Source organism: Heterodontus francisci, chromosome 1 (assembly GCF_036365525.1).
Source record: "Heterodontus francisci isolate sHetFra1 chromosome 1, sHetFra1.hap1, whole genome shotgun sequence".
Classification (NCBI taxonomy): domain Eukaryota; kingdom Metazoa; phylum Chordata; class Chondrichthyes; order Heterodontiformes; family Heterodontidae; genus Heterodontus; species Heterodontus francisci.
Window position 1 is genome coordinate 77,518,383 of NC_090371.1, and position 13,789 is coordinate 77,532,171.

Here is a 13,789-nt window from a genome sequence, read left to right on the forward strand (position 1 = left end):
TTATGAGGGTTTCTGTCTCTACCACCCTTTCAAGCAGTAAGTTCCAGACTCCACCACCCTCTGCATGAAAAAGTAACTTCTCAACTCCCCATTAATCCTTTTGCCAATTACTTTAAATCCATGCCCCCTGGTTATTGACCTTTCTAACAGAAATAGGCCCTTCCTATCCATTGTATCTAGGCCCCTCATAATTTTATACATCTCAATTAAATCTCCCCTCAGCCTCCTCTGTTCCAAAGGAAAAAACCCCAGACTATCCAATATTTCCTCATAGCTAAAATTCTCCATTCCTGGAAGCATTCTTGTAAATCCCTTCTGTACCATCTCTAGTGATATCACATCCTTCCTGTAATGGGGTGACGAGAACTGCACACAGTAGTTTGTTTAATGCCTCATTGATTTTTCTCCTGGGTTACTCACAGCAGTGTTCTGGAGATGAATCTTCAAGTCCTGGAGACTCTAAGACAATCCTAAAGGGTTGGCTACCCTAATGCGTTTGTGTGCGTATGGGTGTGTGCATGCTATTGCAGTGCACTGTAGAAAAATTAGCACGTTATTTATCTTGGCAAACTTTTCCAAAAAGTTTAATTGTTTCCTTATCTGGGTAGATGATTTCTAGAAACTGCATTCACTTGCTCTGCCATCTCATCCTAGGCAGCCCGGACTGCAGCTTACTGAGGCAAATGCCCCTCATATTCAAAAATAGCAGACCTCTTGCTATCAACCCACTCACAATGATCTCCAAGGCTGTCTCAGAAAAGGGATTTGTCCTGCATTCCCCAAGAGAATTAGGAGTCTCCTGGTGCATCTCAGCACAACACTCAAGGGAAGATGTAGAGCTGAACTGAACAATTCTCAGGCAACAGAAAGTGAAGATGCAGCTTTAAGGAGTTGCACCAGGTAATTTATGCTTCTTTGAAATCCACACCCAACCTCCATGCTCCCAGCACATGGTGCAGACTGCGCCGGAGTCACAGCACCATATTTAAATGAAAGGACCTCAGGTATCCCATAGTAGCCCATTCAGTGCACTGGAAATGTAAAATGTGCCCCTTTCAGCCCCTTAGTACTCAAATCCTACCCAAATAAGCTACATAATCCAAAAGGCAGTCTAAGAAGCTGGCTCCCAAAGGTTCAGGATAGCTTTATTGTCTGGCATAGTGAGTCATGGAGGGTAGGAATGTCCCAGACCAAGGCCCAGACTCTAAGCTGATCTTGGTTGTGGGTGGTAGTTTGGGTGCTGCAATGAGTGTCAGTGAGAGGAAAAAATCAGGGCTGGGAAGAGGAAACATCAATCAACATTTTACCTCCTGAGTGTTTTACAAAGAAGAAGCCTGTTTGCAAGCATGTGTAGATTTAGGGTGATAGAATTGGATTTGCTTATGATATCCCTTTGTAGTTAAATTTTTTGCCAACACTCGTTACTGAAGATCATTCCAGAAGAATGCCCGCTTGGGTGACGTATCGGAGAATTTCCAGCAGCCTTGGAACCATATCCCCATTATATAGAGAGAAAATTTGGAAATGTAAGAAACATGATCGATGTTGTTGCAGCACCACCCGGTGGGCCCAGATGTTAGGTTCATGCATAATCAGCTGGCACCTGTATTTAGAGCATGACTACCTGACCCGAACCCAACGGGACCCGACGACATTTGTCGGGGTTGGGTCAGGTCACTCTTCCAGGTCCGGCATTCGGGCTCGGGCCAGGAGAGCCAGGTTGGACATACTCTATCGCCACCTCCGGTACGTGGCTCCATTGTTAATGTACTTTTTGGACTTGAAATATTGTTTAGTTACAGTTTGTTTAAGCTTGTGCAGATAAGCAGCAAAGTGAAAAACAGAAGCTAGGTTAACTGATGGTCAGGTTGGGTTGGGTCGGGTGCAGGTAAAAATGAAGTAACTCGGATCGGGTGGGATGTGGTTCTGTCGGGCTCGGGTCTGATTTCATATGGCCTTTACCTGTATTTGCCGATTCATGATCCCTGCAGCAAGTCTCCAGTTTGTTGCTTTTAAATTGTATACAGGTGCAGCACTGCACTACTCAGATTCATTAGCACAGACAGCAAGTGTCTGTGAGATAATTCTTCTGTCCAATCAGCAAAATGGTCAACTCAAACAAAGTAACTGAAGCAGCAATCTTGCTGGAATTTCCTAATTGTAAACCTGAGGGGATAGGAACTCCCTCTGCATCCTGTGGTGTTGCACGCAGGTTGTGGCCTCAGTAAGAATGCTATACAAAATAGTTGCAAAAAGTGAAAGAAAATTGTGGAAATATACAGCAGGATCATCAGTATCTGAAAAGGAAAAAAAAAGCCTAAGGTTTTGGGTGAGACCCTTCGCCAAATCTATAAACAATTTATCTTGGATGTTTACAAAAAAAGGGATAAATTCAGAGCCTGCTTATTCTGCATTACAGTTTATTTAATTCAATTCAGTGGTTGCAAATTGGTTCGCACACGTGATTGGGAGAAAATGGGCATTAATTTGTGATAATTTCACCCAACCAGTTTTTCCACCTTCTCTCCTGAAGTTTTAAAAATTTGTTCTCAGGATGTAGATGTTACTGGCAAGGCTGAATTTATTGACCATCCCTTATAGTCTTGAGAAGGTGATGGCGTGTCTTTTCCTTGAACTATTACAGCCCTTATGGTAATGCTGCTTTCATAGTGGTGTTTAGTAGGACAAAGCATGATATTGGCCCAGTGATGATGAAGAATATGCCCAAGTCATAATGGCAGATGACCTGGAGTGGTTGGTGTTCCCACAACGATGTTTTTGTTCTTCTTGGTGGTAGAGAGTACAAGGGAGAGAGGTGTGTCCTGTCGAACCAACATTCTGCAGCCACAATGGTGATGGGGGAGTGTATGTGGATATTAAGCCTACTGACAGGGTGCCAATTAAGTGTACTGCTCTGTCCTTAATGGTATTGAGCTGCTAGAGTGTTGCTGCAGCTGCATTTATCCACTTGTCAGCCCTAACATGGGGGCTGTCCAGATCCTGCTGTAGGCTGGCATGGGCTGCTTCATTATTGGAGGAGTTGTGAAGGTGAACGCAATGAAATTGTCAACAAACAAATCCACTCCTGACCTTATAATGGAAGGAAGGTCAATGATGAAGCAGCTGAGGATCGTTGGGCTGAGGACATTTCCCTGACGAACTCTGGCAATGATGTCATGAAGCTACATTGACTGACCTCCAACAACCACAACCATCTTTCTTTGACTCCAACTACTGGAGAGTTTCCCATTGACCTCTGTTTTGCTAGGATTCCCTAGTACCATATTAATATGAATACTGCCTTGATGTTACTCTCCTCTGGCACCCATCTGCTATCTGTAGGAAAGAGGACCCCCTTTCTGTTGTTCACTTGCTCTATCAACACTTCAATGGTTCTATGTGAAAGTCTCCAGGGCATGTTGGAACTCATGATACCCACAGACATCTTCCTGTAACTCCACTGTGTTGCATCTCTCTTTTTCCAACAAAAAAACACATCCGCTTTAAACTAGTGCTGTCCTTAAGAAACTGTAACAGGACCCAATTTCCTGCCTCCTAATTGGGAAGCTGCTTATGGGGACTGTGCTCCATGCTGGAAGCTCTCCTCCACCATGCTATGATGGTGACCCAGAAACTGGGTCAGAACTCCCGCTAACTGTTCTGGGCAGCCGGTTCTCAACCTGCCCAACTCCTGTCCAACTTCAGCCAGGAGAATAAAATTGCCCCCTCTAAGTCATGACAAGGAGAGCAGCCTCACCAAAGTAAACATCATCTAAAGGCTGAGATCACAGCCAAACAAGGGAGAAGTAAAGAATTACGGAAAAGCTACAGATGAATTGTATTAGAACAACCAATTCAATTCAAATGTACTGCCTTCAAAAATGTTTCTAATTTGTGCTGGAAGGGGTGGGAGGAAGAGTCATGTACCATTTTGGTCCTGATAACATCTTATCCAAGTGATGAGATGAGCCATTTTGATAGGATTTACATTATCACATTGTGCAATTGTAAACAAGCAGAAAATAGTCTTCAATCACTTTTACATGGAGAATATGTCCCTTTAAAAATGAGAAAGATTTATTTCCAAGAAAATGCTGCTATACACCACTGCAGTGTGAATGTAGAACTGTAAGTTATTGATGCATCCTGTCTTAACATATTCCAAGTCTCAAACTGATTGAACCTTTACAAATGACTATTTGAAGCTGATAAGATTAAAAGAACACAAGCATATTATATAAACATTATACCAGTTTACTTTATAATTTTGTAGTTTATACCACAAATGCAATTTTTTTTAACTGATCACAAGTTTATCTGTATCTTTATCAAATTTATTTTTTACAAGATCACAAAATCCTTATGGATGAAGGAAGTCATTCAGCCCATCTTAATTCATTGATCATTGATCCAGAAGAACCATTCTCCATTGATGCATCTTATGACCAGGTGAGAAAGGTGTCGAGGGGTCTCTTTCAGCCTTCACCTGGTCTTACTGTAACAGAATTTAATTTTTAAACACACTGTGTTTTTGAGCTCCCCCTTGGTGAATCCTTGTTCACCACTTTCCAATTATAAGGTAAAGAAATAAGCACAAACAAGCTTTCTTAGGTTTAAAGAAGAAACGTGAAATTTATTCAAACTTAAACTTGAACTCTAATTTGGTTAACGCCTGCGGACACACACCATGCCCCACACTAGCATGCATACGTGATACGCACATGCAAATAGAGACAGAAAAGAGCAGAAGAAAAATAGTGTAGAGGTTTGAGGCAATCTCTGAAGAGGGGTTTTTGTTACTGTGCTTCGAGCTCACTGTAGTCCTTGCTTGTGGGTAGATCTTTCTTTTCGTTGGGGCCCAGTATTCTTCTTAAACCTTGTTCGCTGTAGGAAACTTTTCTCTCTCGAGGTTCATATGTCTTCAATGGATTCCGAAGCTGGTGAGAGAGATGACAGCAGACAGGAGAGAGATGTTCTCAGTCTAGGAACAAAGAGCTTTCTGTCTCAGTTCAAAACTCTGTGGCAAGTTCAAATTCCTGCAACAGCCAGTCATGTGATTAAACTGTTCTGACCACATCCTCTGTGTATTGGGGGATCAGGACTGGTTCCTTTGTTCCAACACTGTCTGCCAGTATACAAAAATGTCTTTCCATTGAGGGGCCTTGCAATTCCTTGTGATAGGCCCTCTTTTCTTCCCAGCAACAATTTTGAGTTTAATGTCCATGTGGTGAAATTAATGTGCCTCATTCTTGGCAGGTGGGGGCTGCATGACACTGCATCTAATTGTTTCTTAAATTATCCCAGGGATATTGCTTCTATCAGCATGTGGAAGTCCAGTCCAAGTACTGATCACTCTACATGAAGAGGAACCTCCTGATATCAATTCTAAAGTTACCCTTTACCAAATTGTCCTCATTCTACTCCCATAGTATTGTTTAAAATAGTATTCTGGATTAACCTTATCCATCCTATTTACTATCACATATATCTTTGTACAATGTCTTCTTTTCGTGCTGAAAAGTTATAATTCCTCCAGTTTATCCCTGTATCTCAGACACTCGAGACTATGAATAAATCTCACAGTTCTTCTCTGCGTTGTCTCCAGCGCTTGAATGTCTCCCTTGTTTCTCAGTGACCAGAATGGGACACAGTGCTCAAGGTGCAGTGTGAGCAGAGAACTATACAGTTTGATCATGACTTTTCCTCATTTATATTCTACAGTTTTGGCTCTATCATTCAACATTCAATTAGCTTTGTTGATTGCTGCTCTGCATTGGTTGGACATGTTAAGCATTCAGTTTACTAAGGTGCCTATTATCTTAATTCTTAACAATTTCATAGAGTAGAGGCTGAATTTTATTAACACACCACACATCCTGCCTGCCCGCACTGCACGGCCGCCGCCGAGCCCGTGATATTTTGCGCGGGGGCTCATTAGCATCCCTGCGACGCGCCACCCCCTCCATATTACGTGGGGAGAGGCGGGACAACCGGCGCAGTGAGGGACCTTTTGTCAGCTGTGTTGCAAGTGCTGGGGCCCTATTTAAAGTGCCCCAGCACCTGCTTCCTGACAGCTGCCAAAGAAATACTTACCTCATTATTGAAGAGTGGGGCTGCTGTCAATCTGGCAGTAAAGCAGAAAGTGCTGGAGAAACTCAGCAGGTCAGGCAGCATCTGTGGAGAGAGAAGCAGAGTGAACTTTCAGGTCTGTGATGAAAAAAAAATTACAGTGACATCACAGGAAATCTGCAAGGTGATTGGTTGGGTGAGTAGCAGCTGTTGGTGCATTTAAATAGCTGAAAAAAATAAGGGGAAAGTTTTTTTTGTTGAAAAAAAAACCTCTGGTGATAAGGTGAGTACTACTAAAGTGTTTTTTTTAATTCAGTGTAACTTATTAAGGACTTTAGATTGTCGTGGGTAGAACAAGGCCCCTAGTGTAATTAGTATTTTTTAAAATTAAGGGAGTAACTAATTAATCTAAGGGTAAGTCATTGCAGGAGAGCTCAGCCCCGTGATATGCTCCTCCTGCGCTTTGTGGGAAATCAGGGACGCTTCCAGTGTCCCTGATGACCATGTGTGCAGGAAGTGTATCCATCTGCAGCTACTGGCTACCCACATTACAGAGCTGGAGCTGTGGGTGGATTCACTGTGGAGCGTCCGTGATGCTGAGGACGTCATGGATAGCACGTTTAGTGAGGTGGTCACACCGCAGGTAATGGCTGCACAGGCAGAAAAGGGATGGGTGACCACCAGACGGAGCAGTAGGCACAGGCAGGTAGTGCAGGAGTCCCCTGTGGCTATCCCCCTCTCAAACAGATATACCGCTTTGGATACTGTTGGGGGGGATGACCTTCCAGGGGAAAACAGCAACAGCCAAGTTTGTGGCACCACGGAGGGCTCTGCTGCACAGCAGGGAAGGAAAAAGGGTGGAAGAGCTGTAGTGATAAAGGATTCTATTGTAAGAGGTGCAGATAGGCGTTTCTGTGGCCGCAAACGTGACTCCAGGATGGTATGTTGCCTCCCTGGTGCTAGGGTCAAGGATGTCACGGAGCGGCAGCAGGACATTCTAAAGGGGGAAGGGGAGCAGTCAGAGGTCGTGGTCCATATTGGTACCAACAACATAGGTAGAAAGAGGGATGAGGTCCTGCAACAAGAATTTAGGGAGCTAGGTAGCAGATTAAAAAGCAGGACTTCAAAGGTTGTAATCTCTGGATTACTCCCGGTGCCACGTGCTAGCGAGTATAGGAATAGGAGGATAGAGCAGATGAATGCGTGGCTGAGGAGATGGTGCAGGAGGGAGGGCTTTAGTTTCCTGGATCACTGGGTCTGCTTCCGGCAAAGGTGGTATCTGTACAAGTTGGACGGGTTGCACCTGAACCGGAACGGGACCAACATCCTTGCTGGGAGGTTTACGAGTGCTGTTGGGCGGGGGGTGTTTAAACTAATTTGGCAGGGGGATGGGATACAGAGTGGATGTACAGTAGGGGGTGAGGCACAACCAAATATAGAAGAGAAACTGAGTCAGTCTGGAAGGCAGAGCAAATATAGACCTGTTAAGGCACAAGTGAAAAATACAAAGCTGGATTGAATATACTTTAATGCAAGGAGTCTTACTAATAAGGCAGATGAATTGAGGGCATTGATTGGGAAGACATCACGGCAGTACTTAGAGAGGATATCCCGGGGGGAATGTCCAGCGAGGTCATATGGGTAGAATTTTGAAATAAGTAAGGGGTGATCACTTTGATGGGATTATACCATAGGCCCCCCAATAGTCAGAGGGAATTGGAGGAGCATATATGTCGGAAATCACAGATAGGTGTAGGAATTATAAGGTTGTAATAGTAGGTGATTTTAACTTCCGTAATATTGACTGGGACTGCCTTAGAGCGAAGGGATCAGATGGGGAAGAATTTGTTAAGTGTGTCCAGGATAGTTTTCTGAAGCAGTTTGTGGATGGCTCTACTCGAGAAGGGGCTACACTCGACCTCCTCTTAGGAAATGAGGCTGGGCAGGTGGTTGATGTGTCAGTGGGGGAGCACTTTGGGACCAGTGACCATAACTCTATTAGCTTCAAGATAGTTTCGGAAAAGGATAGGACTGGTCCTCAGGTTGAAGTCCTAAATTGGGGGAAGGCTAATTTCGATGACATCACACAGGAACTCTCAAAAGTTGAATGGAAGAGGCTGTTTACAGGTAAAGGGACGTCTGGCAAGTGGAAGGCTTTTAAAAGTGAGATAGGAAGAGTTCAGGGCCGGCATGTTCCTGTTAGATGGAAGGGCAAGACTGGCAAGTTTAGGGAACCTTGGTTGACGAGGGATATTGAGGGTCTGGTCAGGACAAAGAAGGAGGCATACGTCAGGTATAGGTAGCTGGGATCAAGCCAGTCCCTCGAGGAGTATAGGGGATGTAGGACTACACTTAAGAAGGAAATTAGGAGGACGAAAAGGGGCCATGAGATTTCCCTGGAAGATTAGATAAAGGAGAATCCTAAAAGATTCTATAAGTATATTAAGAGTAATAGGGTAGCTAGGGATAGAGTAGGTCCCCTTAAGGATCAGTGTGGTAATCTATGTGAGGAGCCACGGGAAATGGGCGAGGTCTTAAATGAATACTTCTCATCTGTATTTACCTTGGAGAAGGTCATGGAAGCCAGTGAGTTCAAGGAAGGGAACAGCGATATACTAGAGCATATCAACATTACAAAGGAGGAGGTGTTGGAGGTTTTGAAGCGCATTAAGGTGGATAAATCCCTAGGGCCTGACCAGGTGTATCCTAAGATACTATGGGAAGCATGGGAGGAGATTGCTGGGGCCCTGGCAGAGATTTTTGTATCATCGTTAGCCACGGGTAAGGTACCGGAAGACTGGAGGATAGCTAATGTTGTGACTTTATTTAAGCAGGGCAGCAGGGATAAGCCAAGGAACTACAGGCTGGTGAGCCTTACATGAGTGGTGGGAAAGTTATTGGAAGGGATTCTGAGAGACAGGATTTATATGCATTTGGAAAGGCATGGTCTGATTAGGGATGGTCAGCATGGCTTTGTGTGTGGGAAATCATGTCTCACGAATTTGATTGAGTTTTTCGAGGAGGTGACCAAGAGGATTGACGAGGGCAGGGCGATAGACGTTGTCTACATGGACTTTAGCAAGGCCTTTGACAAGGTCCCGCATGGTAGGCTGATCCAGAAGGTTCGAACACATGGGATCCAGGGCGAGCTAGCAAATTGGATACAAAATTGGCTTGGTGATAGGAGGCAGAGGGTGGTAGTGGAGGGTTGTTTTTCAGATTGGAGGCTGGTGACCAGTGGTGTGCCGCAGGGTTCGGTGCTGGGCCCTCTGTTGTTTGTCATATATATTAATGACTTGGATGTGAATGTAAGGGGCATGATTAGTAAGTTTGCAGATGACACCAAAATTGGTGGTATAGTGGACAGTGAAGAAGGTTGTCTTAAGGTTACAACAGGATATAGATCAATGGGAAAGTGGGCAAGGGAGTGGCAATTGGAATTTAACAGACAAGTGGGAAGTGATGCATTTTGGGAAGTTAAACCAGGGCAGGACATATACAGTGAATGGCAGAGCCCTGGGGAGTGTTGTTGAGCAGAGAGACCTTGGGGTGCAAGTACATAGTTCCCTGAAAGTGGCAACACAGGTAGACAGGGTGGTGAAGAAGGCATATGGCATGCTTGCCTTCATCGGCTGAGGCATTGAGTACAAGAGTTGGGACGTCATGTTACAGTTGTACATAACGTTGGTTAGGCCACATTTGGAGTACTGTGTGCAGTTCTGGTCGCCGCACTACAAGAAAGATGTGATTAAGCTAGAGAGGGTGCAGAAAAGATTCACAAGGATCTTGCTTGGTTTGGAGGGCTTGAGTTATAAAGAGAGATTGGAAAGGCTGGGTCTGTTTTCCCTGGAGCGAAGGAGGCTGAGAGGGGACATGATAGAGGTATATAAAATTATGAGAGGCATAATTTGGGTAGATAGACAGAGTCTGTTTCCCATGGTAGGGTGACTAAAACTAGAGGGCATAGATTTAAGGTGAGAGGGAGGAGGTTTAAAGGGGATCAAAGGGGTAAATTTTTCACACAAAGAATAGTGGGTATCTGGAATGAGCTGCCAGAGGAGGTGGTGGAGGCAGGAACAGTAACAACATTTAAGAGGCATTTGGACAGGTACTTGAATGAGCAAGGCATAGAGGGATATGGAATTAATGCAGGCAGGTGGGAATAGAATAGATAGGCATTATGGTTGGCATGGATATGGTGGACCGAAGGGCCTGTTTCCATGCTGTATGACTCTATGACTCTTTGAGCACATGAGATCATGATATTATTGCTATCACAGAGACATGACTGAGGGAGGGGCAGGACTGCAACTCAATATTCCAGGGTATAGAATCTTCAGGCGTGATAGGCGAGGGGATAAAAGAGGAGGTGGTATTGCACTGTTGATCAAGGAGTCAATTACTGCAGTAAGGAGGGATGATATCTTAGAAGGCTCCTCAAATGAGGTCATATGGGTAGAACGTAAGAACAAAAGGGGGGCAATCACTTGGCTGGGCATGTACCACAGGCCTCCAAACAGTCAGGGAGAGTTGAGGAACAGATATGTAGGCAAATCTCAGAGGTGTAAAAATAATAGGGTAATAACAGTAGGTGATTTCAAATTAGCCAATATCAACTGGGATAGTCTTAGTGCAAAAGGTTTAAAGGCGGAGGAGTTCTTAAAATGCATACAGGAGAGCTTTTTGAGCCAGTACGTAGAAAGTCCTGCAAGAGAAGGGGCAGTACTGGACCTAATCCTAGGGAATGAAGCTAGACAAGTGGTAGATGTGTCAGTGGGGGATCATTTCGGGGATAGTGACCATAACTCTGTAAGATTTAAGTTAGTCATGGAAAAGGACAAAGATGGGCCAGAAATAAAGGTACTGAATTGGGGGAAGGCCAATTTCAATTTGATAAAACAGGGTCTGGCCAAAGTGGACTGGGAGCAGCTACTTGTAGGAAAGTCTACATCAGGCCAGTGGGAGGCATTCAAAGAGGAAATAGTGAGAGTTCAGGGCCAACATGTTCCCATTAAGGTCAAGGGTAGGACCATCAAGTCCAGGGAACCCTGGATGTCAAGGGATATAGAGTATTGGATCAGGAAAAAAAAGGAGGCTTATGGCAGATTCGGAGCACTGAAAACAGCAGAGGCATTAGAGGAGTATAGGAAGTGCAGGGGGATACCTAAAAAAGTAATTAGGAGAGCAAAGAGGGGACATGAAAAAACATTGGCAGTCAATATAAAGGAAAATCCTAAGGCGCTTTATAAGTATATTAAGGGCAAGAGGATAACCAGGGAAAGAGTAGGGCACATTAGGCACCAAAGTGGCAATCTGTGTGTGGAGCCAGAGGACATAGGTGAGGTTTTAAGTGATTACTTTTCATCTGTTTTCACATTGGAGAAGGACGATGTAGGTGTAGAGATCAGGGAGGGGGATTGCGATATAGTTGAACATATTAACATAGAAAGGGAGGAAGTACTAGTTGCTTTAGCGGGCTTAAAAGTGTAGAAATCCCCAGGCCCAGATGGGATGTCTCCCAGGCTGTTGTGTGAGGCAAGGGAGGTGATAGCAGGGGCTCTGACACAAATTTTCAGATCCTCTCTGGCCACAGGAGAGGTGCCAGAGGACTGGAGGACAGCAAATGTGGCACCATTAATCAAGAAGGGTAGCAGGGATAAACCAGGTAATTACAGGCCAGTGAGTCTAAAATCAGTGGTAGGGAAATTATTGGAAAAACTTCTGAGTGACAGGCTTAATCTCCACTTGGAGAGGCAGGGATTAATTAGGAATAGTCAGCATGGCTTTGTCAGGGGGAGATCGTGTCTAACTAACTTGATTGAATTTTTCGAGGAGGTGACTAGATGTGTAGATAAGGGTAAGGCAGTTGATGTAGTCTACATGGACTTCTGTAAGGCTTTTGATAAGGTCCCGCAAGGGAGATTGGTTAAGAAGATAAGAGCCCATGGGATCCAGGGCAATTTGGCAAATTGGATCCAAAATTGGCTTGGTGGCAGGAAATAGAGGGTGATGGTCGAGGGTTGTTTTTGCGAGTGGAAGCCTGTGACCAGTGGTGTACCACGGGTATCGGTGCTGGGACCCTTGCTTTTTGTAGTGTACATTAATGATTTAGACATGAATATAGGAGATATAAGTAAGTTCGCAGATGACACGTAAATTGGTGGTGTCGTAAATTGTGAGGAGGAAAGCCTTAGATTACAGGATGATATAGATGGGCTGGTAAGATGGGCAGAGCTGTGGCAAATTGAATTTAATCCTGAGAAGTGTGAGGTGATGCATTTTGGGAGGACTAACAAGGCAAGGGAATATACAATGGATGGTAGGACCCTAGGAAGTAAAGAGGGTCAGAGGGACTTTGGTGTACTTGTCCTTAGATCACTGAAGGCAGCAGCACAAGTCGATAAGGTGGTTAGGAAAGCATATGGGATACTTGCCTTTATTAGTCGAGGCATAGATTATAAGAGCAGGGAGATTATGATGGAGCTGTATAAAATGCTAGTTGGGCCACAGATGGAGTACTGTGTACAGTTCAAGCACCACACTATAGGAAGGATGTGATTGCACTGGAGAGGGTGCAGAGGAGATTCAGCTGGATGTTGCCTGGGCTGGAGCATTTCAGCTATGAAGAGGAACTGAAAAGGCTAGGGTTGTTTTCCTTAGAACAGAGAAGGATGAGGGGGGACATGATTGAGGTATACAAAATTATGAGAGACATTGATAGGTTAGCTAGGAGGAGACTTTTTCCCTTAGCGGAGGGGTCAAGAACCAGGGTGCATAGATTTATGGTAAGGGGCAGGAGGATTAGAGGGGATTTGAGGAAAAGAAATTTCACCCAGAGGGTGGTTGGAATCTGGAATGCACTGCCTGAAGAGGTGGTAGAGGCAGGAACCCTCAACATTTAAGAAGTATTTAGATGAGCACTTGAAATGCATAGCATACAAGTCTACAGGCCAAGTGCTGGAAAATGGTACTAGAATAGTTAGGTGCTTGATGGTCAGCACAGACACGATGGGCCGAAGGGGCTGTTTCTGTGCTGTATAACTCTATGACCTGAAAGTTAACTCTGTTTCTCTCTCCACAGATGCTGCCTGACCTGCTGTGTTTCCCCAGCACTTTCTGCTTTTCTGCCACATACTAACCCTGCTGTGTCCCATGTCCTGAAGTTGCAGTCCTCATCGTCCACTCAAGTGTAACATTCCTTCTTGTAGGCATGCTGCACCTGGGTGAATAATCTTAATTTTGCACATACCTGGATATGAAACTTAAATGTACCATAAAAGGCAAATACACAACAGAAATAAAACTATAATTGAAGAATATCTACATACTATGGGCTTCTAATCATCTGACTGTGAAAAACCACAGACTAATATGCATTTGGAATCTGTATTCATTTCTCTGCTGTTATGTGAAAAGACAGGTAACAGCAATTAAACGATCTTCATAAAGAACCAGGAAAATATTCATATTCTAGCTGAATTGCCAACTCGAAATATTACATCAATAACTATGATCAGCTGCTGCAGAAGCAAAGTGTACGTGAACATGTGTTGATCTGTAATAGATGAAAAACCATGACAACAGCACAGATTTCCTCACTAGTTCTGAATTGGTTTTCCAACGTGTGCAAGAAAAACCTTGCAGCCAGAAGTTAGAGCAGTTACACTGTGGAGTCACCTTTGCATTTAAAGGACCAGACCAAAAACCCAAGATGGCAGAG

General features: G+C 44.3%; 1 long non-coding RNA gene across 1 annotated transcript; it reads left to right on the forward strand.

The window, feature by feature from the left end:
- The first annotated feature begins 664 nt into the window (after nt 1-664).
- Nucleotides 665-13,396, forward strand: LOC137380652 (uncharacterized). The gene is made up of 3 exons (XR_010977061.1): nt 665-900; nt 4,349-4,449; nt 13,151-13,396. It is a non-coding gene; the product is annotated as an uncharacterized lncRNA (long non-coding RNA).
- The last annotated feature ends 393 nt before the right edge of the window (nt 13,397-13,789 follow it).